Genomic DNA, 14,555 nt, shown 5'->3' on the forward strand with positions numbered 1-14,555 from the left:
TTGTCATTGTTGCCTGGAGAGCTTCATGCATTAGCCCTCCAGAAATTAGATTAACACCTAACCATTCCCTGCCGCTCCCTACCACAACGCCTGGTTTCTGCAATCATCACCCTGCATTGATTTTTCTCAAATTATTTATTTTTTAACTTCATAATCAACTTACATTATTTCATTACTATTCAACTCTTAGGGATAAATCCTACCTATCTGAAGCTTAGGGTAGGGCATGGATGGGGGCTGCACACTGATCCTGTGCCCAAATAGGTTGACTGTGTGTGTATGTGTACATATAAATATATATAATTTCTCTGAAGTCAATTGTTTTATATTGACTTTTACCATTTCTTCCCCAAGACAAAACTATTTATATCTGATAAAGCATCTGGTCTATTAGATGAGCTGCCCTTTCTCCTCTGTCAAAGTCCTGATTGAAAATGTGGTGGCTCTAATAGTAGTCTAGAGACATTTTCCAGGAGCAAGCCACAATTCGTTACTGGATTCAGTCTCAGAACCTTCTGGTTGGGAAAATGGAATTCTTCAAGTATTCTTTAACCAAGTACTGAGTCACCCCTGAGAGTTCAGATAGTCTGTACTCTGTGCCTTGCAACCCATGTTCCCTGGGCCTCTGTGCTAGCTCCAAGGAAATAGGATCAATAAAACCTTGAGAAGAATAATAGAAGTGATCATAATACAGACTACTAATCCAACAGCTAACATTTGAGTCAAAACTATGTTCCAGAAATAATTGGAAAGTGCTTTCTATGTTTTATCTCACTTACATGGTAGATATTACTGTTACCCATATTTTATGGAAGGGGTAACTGAGGTTTTGAAAAGTTAAGAAATTTGCCAAGAACACCCAGCTTATAAGTGGCCGAGCCCAGGTTCTGAAACCAGTTTGCTCTATCGCCATGACCTGTGCTCCCAAGCACTCTTCAGTCATCACAGTATGTGTTTGGATGATGCTACTAAGTCCCAGGTCACAAGATCAGCCATATTTGGAGATTCTAAATTCTCACCTTCTACCCATCTTATTCCAGTGCCAGCTGCAGTGCAGACTGTAGCCACCTTGGTAAACTGAGCGGATACTACCTGACCCAGCAGCCAACTACTCTATTCCCTCCCTCTAACCACCACCACATCCAGAATCCCCCAAATTCCCCACTGAAAACTCTCCTAGTTAGACCACAAAGGTGGTGCTCTCTTCCTAAACATACATGTTATCTGAAACCTCAGAGTAGGCAAGGGAAGAAATTAATACGTGGCTGGGATTGGCATCTCCTATCTTATAGAATAGCCCTCTATTTTTGCCCTGCCTACATGACTGCAAAATAATTCATTATACTAGATCTGATCCTAGACTCAGGTTCTAACATCAATGAATCTCTGTCCCTCTGAATCTTAGTCTCTTCATCTATGCAATGAGGGCATTGGGCTGGGTGATCCAGTGAGAAACTTCCAGATCTGGAAGTCTAGGATTCTAGGTAGATACAATTTATATTATACTATACTAAAGCTGGAGAGGCCCTGGAGATTATCTAACCTAGATATGTCAAATGCTGCTTCTTCTCCCTGCTGTGTTCATGGTAGACACCATGGTAGACAACACTAATGTGTCATGGTCCTCTTTCTTGCTGAACTCAGTTGTGGCTTCAGAATCCTTTACAGCCCATCCTGAGGAACAAATAAAAAAACTGGATCCCAGGGAGGTTTAATGAACATCTGTTGAGAAATTAATATATGGTAGGTCTATCTTGAAGATAAAACAAAGAGTCATATTTCTTGCTCTCCAACAACTTTCAATCTAGTGAGAGATGTAAGATGTTCAGCAAGTGATTATGATACAGTGTAATAAATATTATTCAACCACCTGGGAAGTCATCTAACCTGGATCAACAGGTCCACAGAAGTCTTACTGCCGGAAGTAACACTTAAGCTGAGACTTGAAGGGAAACAAGATTTTGTCAGATGCAGACGAGATGAGAAAGTCATTCTAAGCAGAAGGAGGAATCCAAGGGTGAGTGAGATCTCAGACTACTCAAGGAGTTATAAGTTGCTCTAGATGGCTGGATGCCTGGAACATAAAATGCAAGGGAAAAGAGAATGGTGAGCAAAGAGGAGGTAAACAGAGCCCAGACCACAAAAAGCCACTTGTGCACACTACAGAGGCTGTCCTTCACCCTGCTGGTTTGAAGACGGCCACAAATTCTTTGTCATTCCTTTCATTGAGAGGTAGAACTGATGCTCCCCTTCTTGAAACAGAGTAGCCTTGTAAGAGCTTTAACGAAGAGGGTACTGTGGAAGTGATGCTATGTGACACTCAAGGCTAGGCCATAAAACACTATGCTGTTTCTGCCTTGTTCATGGAATACTCACTCTTGGACCCTGGGGTGCCATGTAAGAAGACTGACCACCCCAAAACCACCATGCTGGAGGGACCATATGTAGGCACTCCAGCCAACAGTCCCATCTGAGCCCAGCCTACTGGCCATCCCCATCAAAGTACCTTCCATGTGAGCAAAGCCACTTGGATACCAAGTTAGCCAATTGCCAGCTGAATATTACCAGCTTACCTCTGTTGATAACCCATATAACAGAAGAATATCCCAGCTGAGCCTTGCCCAATTTCCTGAGCCCCAAATCATGATGTATAATAAAATGGTAGCAGTTTTAAGTAACTAAGTTTTGAGGTAGCTTTTTATGTACCAATAAATAACTAGAGTAGCAAGGGAGTATTGACGGTTTTTAGGAGAGAGTGACAAGGTCAGATTTTTTCTGGAAGGAGCGTTCAACTTTCTGCATGGGAAATGGATTGGGGGTGGCGGAAATGGAGCTGAACAACTCTTTGGGCTACTACAGTTACACTGGTAAGTGATGACCAGGTCAGTGGCAGTGAGGCAAAGAGAAAAAGTGAGCTGGTTAGAGATATATGTGGCAGCTGACTGAATGGGTAAAACAGGGAGAAAGGAGGGTCCAGAGAGAGTCCCAGTTTCCTGACCCAGGTAACTGGTGGATGGTGGTGCCATGTACTGAAATTGGGAACCATGGAGGAGAAGCATGGATAGGCAGCACGAAGAGATGAGTTCACTTTAGATGTATTCAGTGAGAGAGTGCAGTGTGGGATGGACAGCAGCTAGAAAACTCAGAAAAATAATCTGACCTGAAGACCAGGACATGAGAGCCACCCACCAAGAGAGGGCAATGTAAGCCATGACCGTGGATCTCACTGAAAGGAATGAAGAGGGGGAAGCAAAGCACAGAAACCAAGGGAGAGGCAGTGCTGAGACTGAGCAGGGCAGAGCAAATCTGGTGCTCTTGAGTGGCACTGCTAAAGTTTTTACCACCTCCCTTCTCCTGCTTCCTGCCCCTTAGTAACTGCAGGGCCTTGAACAGGACAAACACTGAGGCTGAAGAGACTGTGGGCCTAGGCTTCCTTCCCCTTTTGCTCATGAGACTTGCATATGCTACCCCACACCAACTTCTTCACTTTTTTAAACACTCTGCTTTATCCCCTTCTCTCCATTCCCTCCAACATCATGATTCTCTTTTAAAATGTTCTTCATTTCTTTCTTTCCCATTTCATTTTCTTTCACCTGAAACCTGCTATTAAGGTTGTTTTCCCCACAGCTATTTTGACACCAAACCAACTTAATCTGTTCTTCTAATTAGCTTGTGATACATGCACAGAGTCCAACATCTCCAGTACGATAGCATTCTCTCCAGCCATCTTCAGCAGCTCCCCCACATAATGGAGGGAGCTCCCACACACGCAAACACACTTTCCTCGTCCTTCCCCCCTGCTCCCATGGCTCTTCCATCCAGATCTTTCTCTCCAGGGCCAGGACATCACTCGCACAATGGGCTGCCTCAGTGACTGCAGTAGGTGCCCTTAGAATTATTCCATAGAGTGAGAGATTGTCTCTGGAAAAATCCTGTTAGAATGCACCCATGAGCATTAAGCAGCCATTAAGCAGAAAAGCAGTAGGAATGGCAGGTCAGATAGGCTGTCTTTGAGAGTTAACAAACTCAGATGGAGGAAGGAAATTCAGACTGAGGGAGAACTCAAGTAAAACATTGAATGGAGGAACCAAACTCAAATCCAAATACAGGAAAATGCAAAGATGAGCCATGTACAGTCAAGTCTTGGATGTACACTGGAGGTATGGTTGTAAAGGTGAGCAGCTCAGAATAAGACAGCGGTTCTCCTGTTGCAGAATGCCCGATGCCTTGTGGAGGGCACTGGAGCAGCCTTCACACTTCTCCCCACTTAACGTTTGTTGAACTCACTACCAGTTGACTTAGTAGGTTACAAAACTCATTTTTTGCCTCATCTGACAGAGGCATAGAGGTAATTCCTTGGAGGCAGGGTGATGTCTTAGCCTTCCTAATATTCCCCAAGAATCCCCGCTAGTCTTAACCTAGGCTCTGAGGGCCACCCCTGAGTTGGATTTTATCATAAGGTAATATATGTAGAGGGATTTACACGATGCTTCAGAGTGTGCTGAAAACCAGGGTCTCTTACAGCACTGCCCATGGTGGAACTGGGGACTCTGACAACACAGCTGATGATATAATCTGGGAGTCTCACCACAAACTGTCCCTTGATATAATCTGTGGGCATCACAACATTGCCCACTTTGTAACCAGGGAGTCTCACACTGTTCACAATGTGATCCAGAAGATATGTCAGTGCTACTTCTAAGAATACCTGATTCCTTAATCCATAAACAACCTCCAGGGGATGAACTCCCATCCCCAGCTATCCATCCACCACCCCTGAAAAGGGAGAATCCTACTGTTCCCTGAACTGCAAACAATGTCTGTAAACCCTCTAAAAATGCTGCCACCACTTATGGTCTGCATTTCTTTCTCTAGACCTCACACCCTCCTATCTAGCACCCTTCATTCTCTGCAGGAACACTCCATCACATGTCAACACATGCCCCCTGCTCCTTCCCCAAGGGAACATAGGTGCTTCCAAACCTTCTCCCTAACACATACGAGGCTCCCTTCAACAAAGCTTAGGAAGCTGGACTAAAATTATTACAGAAAGTACATTTCCTAGGCAAGAATATCTTTAACCTGTGAAGCAATACTTTCTTAATATGCCCTGTCTTTTGCTGTCCTAATGGCTTCCCTAATTGAGTTCTGACAATATTGTATGTGATATCATGACTAACATGGTTAGAGCAGGGTCCAAGATTGCACAGTCCTTCTGCACTTGCCCTGCCAAAGCTGTATATAAACTTACACCTACAGTTTTTGGAACACCCCAAACCTCATTTTCAAGCAAGTTATGGAGTAATATGTTCTTACCCTCAAAGGTAAGGTGTCTGTCGCAGGTGGCTGATCTGAGTATAGAAAATGTGTTTTAAAACTTGGGGAAATAAAGACACACACACACACACAAAGAGACAATAAAATTGACAATCTAAAAAAAAAAACTTGGGGGAAGCAGATGTGGCTCAAGCAGTGGGGCACCCACCTACCACCTGGAAGGCCCCAGTTTCAGTTCCCAGTTCTTCCTAAAGAAGATGAGCAAGACAACAAGCTGATGTGACAGGCTGGCACAGCAAGTTGGCACAATGAGATGATGCAACAAGATGACACAAGATGATGCAAAGAAGAGCCACAACAAGGAAACACAATGAGAGACACAAGTGGGGAGCAAGGTGGCTCAAGCAATTGGGTGCCTCCCTCCCACATGGGAAGTCCCAGGTTTGGTTCCCAGTGCCTCCTAAAAAGAAGACAAGCACAAAATGAATGGACACAGAGAGCAGACAACGAGCACAAACAGTGAGGGGGACAGGGGAGAAATAAATAAATGAAATAAATTTTTAATAATAAAAAAAAACATGGGTGTTGGACTCTAATAGACTGGAAATAAAACTTAGTAGCTTAGCCACATTTACCAGCCATGTGATCTGTGATGGTTAGGCTAATGTGTCAACTCGACCAGGTAATTGTACCCAGCAGTTTGGTCAAGTTACCATTAGACTGAGTTGCCTATCATGAGCCAGGTATTGTCTAACCCACCAAACCATGAAGTTGGGCATGCACAGCAGCACCCCATAATAAAGTGGAAGTGGTATATATGAGATAGGGCTCAAGCGAGTCCTGAAGGCACAAGTAAGTTCCATAAGGAAGAAGCCCAAATGCCCATGGTCACCACCTCTACTTTACCTTCTTTTTCCCCAGCCCACAGCTTTGGCCACTCAGGGAGTCCCTTACAATCAGATGACCGAGAAAGAGAAAAGTCAGGCCTAGTTTACAGATGGTTCTGCATGATATGCAGATACCATGTGAGAGTGGGCAGCTGCAGCACTGCAATCCCCTTCTGGGATGTCCCTGAAGGACAGTGGTGAGAGCAAATCCTCCCAGTGGGCAGAACTTCAAGCAGTGTGCCTGGTTGTTCATTTTGCTTGGAAGAAAAAAGGCCAGAGTGCATTTGTCCCCTGATTCATGGGCTATTGCAATGGTTTGGCTTAGTGGCCACTCTCTAAGCTAAACTCAGCATGTAAATGCATTACATGTGCATTTGTAATGTCCCCCAGCATGGGACATGACTCCCAGGAATGAGCCTCCCTTGTGCCAAGGGATTACTACCAAGCACCAGTTGATGATGTAACTAGAAAAAGACCTTGAATAAAAGGGTCAACTCAGACCAGCAGAATATCTGAGCCCTCATGTAATATCAGGTGTTAAAAACTCCTTTTTAACCTTGAATAAAAGGGGGAAATGGAAAGAACAAATGAATGTATATGGCTATGAGTCTCCAAAAAAGAGTCAGGAGGTCATCAGAGGGATCATGCTTACACACACCTCAGCAGGGTCCCAGAGACAGCCAAAGTTGATACAGCCCCAGGTACTGGTTCTCCTGAGGGCTACAGAGACCCACAGGTTCCGTGGTCATGGCAGTTGGCTCTGGAGTTCAGTGCCATGTCACTCGGCCCTCTTTGGAGTTTGTGTTATGAGTGTGATAAAGTTGGACTCAGATGTGACCTTTCTACACATGCCTTTTCTGTCACTTTTACTGGACCTGTGGTTGGCACTGGGGTTGGTATATACTCAGGAGACCTGAATCTCTTAACTGTCCATGAGATAGCCAGGCCCTGAGTCTCAGCAGACTTGTAACTCCTACCCTCTGCTTTATTGGACTTACCCTGGCCAGCGAACAGGGAGGTGAAGAAGGTCAACCACCACACCAGGGAGCCAAGAGAGTGTACAACTGCAAGTAGGAGAATTGTATCCATCATCCATGTGGAATCTAAGCCCCCTCTCGATATAGAGGTGGAGTGGACATAACCATCCCAGGATCCACAAAATGGAGGAATAGAGTATGGATTAGAGTGGACTTACTGATATTCTACTATGGAACTATTGTGATTAGTAATGGAAGAAATCGTAGCATTGATGTTGAGAAAGTGCCTATGGTAGCTGCTGAGGGAAGGGAGAGGGAAGAAGAGATATGATGTGGGGGCATTTTCAGGACTTGGAGCTGTCCTGGGTGGTACTGCAGGGACAGATGCTGGACAATGTATGCCCTACCATGGCCCACTGGGTGGACTGGGGGAGAGTGTAAACTACAATGTAAACCATTATCCATGTAGTGCAGCAGGGCTCCAAAGTGTATTCACCAACTGCAATGAATGTCCCATGATGATGAAAGAGGTTGTTGTTTTGGGAGGAGTGGGGTGAGGGGGATAGGGGGTATGTGAGGAACTCTTATATTTTTTTAATGTAACATTAAAAAAGAGAGAGAGAGAGAAAAAAAGAAGAAAAAGAATAACTCTGACTGCCCTACTGAGCATGGACTGTATGGGTAGCAAGGTAGAAACAGGGAGCTTAGTTAGAAAGCTTGTACATTATTCCAGAGAGACAGCAGTCGCTTGGACCAGGACAGTAGCAATGAAGGCAATGAGAGAAAAGTTCATATTTCACTTGCTACAGGAAGCTTCATCCTTTCCCCTCCCCTGTGCTAACATCACCAGAACACTTTCACCCTGTATTTTCTTTTTCTCCTACCTCCATTGATTCTGAGCTCCTTGAGGTAAGGACAATTTTCCGATGTCTTTCTATAACTCAGAACCTAACCCAGTGCCTAGAATGGGTACGCAGTCCTGAGGAAATAAACATTTTTTGTTTTTCTACTATGTACCAAGTACTAAAAGGATGAACACCAGTGACCTATGGCCCTAGAGAATACAGCATTGGAAGTTGATGCTATTCAGAAGTGGCCTTGAGTGCCCCTGGTTTGGCAATTTTTTTGAGGCACAACTTTGAATCACATAATCAGAAGCTGTTGTATTAGAACAAGACACTTTTCTGGTGACTGAGGCCCCAATAACTACCCAGAATACACACCTCAATCCAACTTAGCTTTTCTTTCCTTTTTGCTCAGGGGCTATTTCCAGGGAAGAATCACATATTTGGGAGATCTTTGTGGATCAAGAATCTATTGTAAGCTACAATCCCTACCGTTATTAAACTCTAGTGAGACAACACAGACTTTAATAAAATGTAAGTTCTATCATGAGAAGAAAAAGATAGAAGAGATGTTAAGAGACAAGGATGAAGGAGTGAAAAGATCTAATATGCTGCAAAAAGATCTAATATGCTTACTAAAAGCTCCAAAAGGAGGAGATAAAGGAGAATGGACAGGCAAGATTTGAAGATATTCCAGAACACATGAAAAACATCCATCTATGGACTCAAGAAGCTCAACAATCCTAGAAAGGACAAGATTTGTAAAAATCATTTTCAGATGTGGTATAATAAACATCAGAGATAAACAAAAAATCATAAAAGCCAAAGGAAAATGACAAAGAGAAATGAGTTTGACTTATAGCTGGCTTATAGCTGGATATAGACACATTCAAATATCCAAAATGTAAAAGTTCATTGTGATGATTAAGTTCTTGTGACAACTTGGTCAGGTTATTTTGTCCAGTTGTTTGGTGAAGCAAGCACCATTGTTACTGTGAGGATATTTCATAACGTTAAGTCATCAGTAAGCTGATTGCATCTATTTATGATTACATCTACAATCAACTGAAAAGACTGCCTTCAACAATGAGAGAAATCTCATCCAATTAGTTGAAGGCTTTCAAAGGAGAAGTGAGGACCTCAGCAGTCAGAAAAAAGAATTTCCATCTTACTTAAGTCAGCCAACTTCTCCTGGGAAAGTCATTGAAAACCTTCATCAGAGTTCTCAGCTTACATTCTGCCCTATGGAATTTGAACTTGCCCATCCCCATATTTGCATGAGACAATTCTTATAAAATCTCATATTTACATATATCTCCTGTCAGTTCTGTTTCCTAGAGAACCGTGACTAATACAGTCCTTCATGACAATAAAAACATTATGACATCTTTTTTATATTTTAAACTTTATATTATATAATCATGGCCTCCTGGGAAAAAGTTCTCTGCCCCACTGGCTTCTCCCTGTGGGTGATGCTCCTGATACTTATATTATTACTCTCCTACCTCCATGCCGTTCTGTAAACTACACGGGCTAATGGTAGCAAAACAGTGGCAGCCAATTTGCATATCATCTGCATGTCATTGAACACTCTATTCTGGTGAGAACAAAATGTACACCAGTTCCCCACTCATGATTCCTATAACTGCCCACATGTCTCCTTTCAGGCATGCTGAGCAAGACCCTCAGACAAACCACTTACTATTCTTCACCCCCAACTCCAGTCTCACAACCATTGTTCAAAGCAAACTGAATTTTTCTTCTCTCTGCTCACAGCTAGCAACAATTAATTTCCTGTCACAAAATTCTGCTGGGGTTGCAAGGAGACTAGAAGTAAAACTTTTGTTCCCCCTAGAACAACAGGGGACATAGCAGCTCACTTTCTGTTCTGTGCTTCTAAATGAGTATATAAATTCTTTCAACAGGTTTCTATCTTGTCCTGAGATGGTGCCATTAAATGCTTTTTTTTAGGTACCAGGGACCAGGGATTGAACCTGGGACCTTGTATGTGGGAAGCTGACTCTCAACCACTGAGTTACTTTGGCATCCCCAAATTGGATTTTTCACTTGTTTTGCTTGTTGTTTGTTTTATTGTTTTTTTCAGGAGGCATTGGGAACCAAACCCGGGACCTCCCATATGGAGGTGGGAGGTCAGCTACTTGAGCCACATCCACTCCCCCATTAAACGCTTTTTAGTCAAAGAGAATGATGACATTCAGGGTAATTCCAAGTTCCAAAAGTACCCCCATATTTTACCTCTTTTTCCCTCTTCCTGCCTTCAGCAACTCCACTGGCCATTATCTCCACATCAATGATATAATTTCTTCCATTGCTAGAGTCACAATAAGTCTATAGTAGAACACCAGTAAGTCACTCTAGTCCATTGTTGTCCTGAATGACATTGCAAAGTCAGATACAGGACAATATATATCCTGTCATAACCTACAGAATGGAGTGGGAGAGAGTGTAAACTACAATGTAAACTATAATCCATGCTGTGTGGCAATGCTCCAAAATGTGTTTGTAGCCATTTGATATTATTGATAAATTCCAAAAAGAAATATTGGATTATGCTTGTAAACTGATCTTTTCCTCTGGGCATATTAGATTATATCAGATTCATAGGTTTACTTGATTAAGTAATTAAGTAAACCTCTTGTGCCAGTAGGACATTGAATCCCCACCCTTTGGTGGGTGGGAACTCACAGATAAAAGGCATGGCAAAGGACAGAGTTAGGGGTTTTTTGATGTTGGAGTTTGATGCTGAAGCCTTAAGTTGGGAGCCCTGGGAAGAAAGGAACCCTAAACCTGGAGAGAAGTCAGCCCTGGGAAGAGAGGAACCCAGGAAGCCTCAACCCTCACAGCCATCGGCAGCCATCTTGCTCCAACACGTGAAAATAGACTTTGGTGAGGCAAGTAACTTATGCTTTATGGCCTGGTATGTGTAAGCTCCTACCCCAAATAAATACCCTTTATAAATACCAACCAATTTCTGGCATTAGCACCCCTTTGATTGACTAATACAGTGTTCACAATTGCAATGAATGTACCTCAGTAATGAAAGAAGTTATTAATGTGGAAAAAGTGGGAGGTGTGGGGAGTGGGGCATATGGTAATCCCTTATATAATTCTATGTAACATTTTATGTAATCTAAGTGTCATTTAAAAAGAAATTAAAAATATATTTAAAAAATAAAGATAAATAAAAGAATGATAATCTGGAGAGACATGCGCAGGTGCTGTCCATGGTACTGGTCCTGTTTGCCAAGACACTGTTTTTTCTAACCTGGATCATTGGTGATCCCTAAACATCCTCTTCCAAGAATTCTTTAAGAAATGTGGGAAAAGGCAGCAGTGGTAGAAGAGAGAAGGAAAGCAAGGTAAAATAGGGGAAGGAGAGTTTTTAAAAAAAAAGATTATTTCAAAAGCAGAGGCACTGAAAGATTAATTACCAAAGAGAAAAGGAAGACTTTTATTTTTTAAACAATTGCAGTTACCAAGAAACTACAATCCACCATAACTGAAATAGGAATTTTTAAATTACAGAAGGAAAGCAGGAAATTTATCAAGGGTATCAGATTTACGGGTGTGATACAAATTAAATAAGTTCTTGGGACTAAATGAGGACACTAGAGGCACTATGATTGAGTTGAGCCAGTCCAAAGTTTTCATGTTTTTTTAAAAATTAGTACTTATGGGTAACAATTTGCATAGCTCCATTCAGGTCCTTGTGACAGTCCTATCACATCCTCACAGCTAAATTATTTTCCTCTTTGAGAGGTTGAAGGGCATTTCCCTCCCTGTCCCCATCCTCCTTGCCCATACCTCCCTGAGGAGGCCAACACTGACAACAGACACCTTACAGAGTATGCTCAGTTATTCAGCCACTGGAAGTTGACAAATTGCCCAGTTCTTTCAGCAGATAACAATTCTTCATGGCTTATTTTCAAAACACTTGAACTCTATAATGTATGCTTGCACTGCTACAAGGAATTACAGAAAATTGATACACTCCTCAATACCAAGAAGCAGAATTATTGTTCTTGGTCTGGTTGTTTACATGTCATCTGAGCTTCAGGGCACATGAGGAAAAACTGCAAAATTGAGGGCAATGTTCAAGGGGCTTAGAGTGTGAGATGGCTGAGAAGTGCTCGGAGACTGTAAGGACTTCTTTGCAAAGTAATCACAGGCACCAGCACAGAGTGTCACAGCTAGAAATCGAGGCCACTGGAGTGTTCAGCACAGAGATAATTATATCCAGCCCACTTTGGTGGCACTTTTTATTTTCAGTATAATTCCTGAACATCCAGAAGCTAGAAAGGGGCTTATATAAAGTCGATCTTTTCCAATGTCTTTATTTTATAAGGGAAAAATCTGAAATCCAGAGTAATTAAGTGACTTTCAAGGTCCCAGGATTAGTGAGATGATTCAGGGTTTATTATATTACTCTATGATCATTCTGGCCCTACCAGTAATTGGCTATGTGTCATTGAGTAAGCTGATTATCTTCTCTATGCCCCAGGTTTCTCATCTGTAAAATGGGGATACAACTAGTCTTCTTTCTTTAGGTTCATGTGAGGATCTAATGAGATAATTCATGTGACAGTCCTAGCACAGTGTCTGACTCATAGTAAATATTCAGTACAATAAATAAGAGCTCTCATTATTACTGATATTATTATTAACACTTTATCTTACAAATGAAGAAATTACGTATCACAACTTCAAGAAGACAAGAGAACAAGTTTTTAAATTAATTGCTTTCTAACTCTGAACTCTAATATTATGGACCCTGAGATTATTACTCTCAAGAACATGCCTTTTAGGATAAACATACTTTCAAACCAGGGACTGGGCTGAGGGCTCCATTATCCAGGAAGAAAACTGAACTCAAATTTCCTTTATTGGGGGTAGGGAATGGGAGGAAGAGATGTGATGTGGGGGTGTTTTGGAGACTTGGAGTTGTCCTGAGTGGTGCTGCGGGGACAGTTACTGGACATTGTATGTCCTCCCATGGCCCACTGGGTGGAATGTGGGAGAGTGTGGGCTATGGTGTGGACCATTGACCATGAGGTGCAGCAGTGCTCAGAGATGTATTCACCAAATGCAATGAATGTCTCATGATGATGGAGGAGGTTGTTGTTATGGGGGAGGAGTGGGGTGAGCGGGGTGGGGTTATATGGGAACATCATACTTTTTTAATGTAACATTAAAAAAAACATAATTGCTATTGAAATAAAGTTTGTCAGTATAAAAAAAAGAAAAGAAAAAGAATAGCAGCTATCTATGGCAGGGGAAAAAAGAGATTGAAGGGGGATGGTTTTTGTTTGTTCATTATTTTTATTACTGATTTTATTGGTGTAATGGAAGTATTCTAAGAATGATTGAAGTACTGAATGCACAAATATGTGATTATACCAAATACCATTGATTGTACATTTTGGATGGATTTATGCTTTATTAATATGTATCAATAAAATTGAATTATAAAATGGAAAAAAATTTCCTTTATTCTCACACTCATCATATTCAAAAACCGGGGCTGCAGGCAATGAAGTCATCAGCAAACTGAAACTATGTTTCATGGTTCGAACTGGACTGTAGCTTTAATTGCTTCAAATCCTGAGTTTTGTTAATTCTCTAACCTGATTAATGAAGCACAATAAATTTCCTCAGATTAATGAACATGTTAATAAGGAAGAAGAGATGAATTTAGTAAGGATGCCTAGAAGATAAGAGAATGAAAGCCATTAGAGAAAAAAATATTAAAAGATGTGATTAACTGTACATGAGAAAGATGCAATTACCATCGCTGTTTTCAAAAAGAACCCCGTCACATGCATCAGATTAAATTGCCCCTTTTTCTCTCAAATAAACCAGAGACTTGTATCCCCTGTAATGGAATTCAACCCTTAGCTCTTATGAATCAGGATCAGATTGTAACATTCTAGCCTGTTAAGTCTGGAATTATTTCTAGCCAATTTGGAAGCTGTTCACTTTTGGTTATATGGATGGAAATATATGGAATACAGCAAGGCCTTCAGACAAATCAGAGAAGAGGGAAGAGCAAGGGGGAGAAAATCTGCAGGTAGGAATCAATTAGACCAGTTTGTGGTCTTTGTATACGTTAAGACTTACTCAGGAAGTGGATTTGGCTCAACTGATAGAACATCTGCCTACCACATGAGAGGTCCAGGGTTCAAACCCAGGGCCTCCTGACCCATGTGATGAGTTGGCCCATGCACAGTGCTGATGTGCACAAGGAGTGCCATGCCACACAGGGGTGTCCCCCACATGAGGGAGCCTCATGCACAAGGAGTGCGCCCCATAAGGAGAGCCACCCCATGCAAAAAAAAGTACAGCCTGCCCATGAGTGGCCACACACACAGAGAGCTGACGCAGCAAGATGATGCCCAAAAAGAGATACAGATTCCTGGTGCAGCTGACAAGAATCTAAGCGGATGTAGAGGAACAGACACAGCGAACAGACACAGAGAGCAGACAACGGTGGCAGCGGGGGAGGAGAGTGGAAAGGGAGAGAAGTAAATAAAAAATAAATCTTAAAAAAA

The sequence above is a fragment of the Dasypus novemcinctus genome, chromosome 2, assembly GCF_030445035.2.
Source record: "Dasypus novemcinctus isolate mDasNov1 chromosome 2, mDasNov1.1.hap2, whole genome shotgun sequence".
Lineage (NCBI taxonomy): Eukaryota > Metazoa > Chordata > Mammalia > Cingulata > Dasypodidae > Dasypus > Dasypus novemcinctus.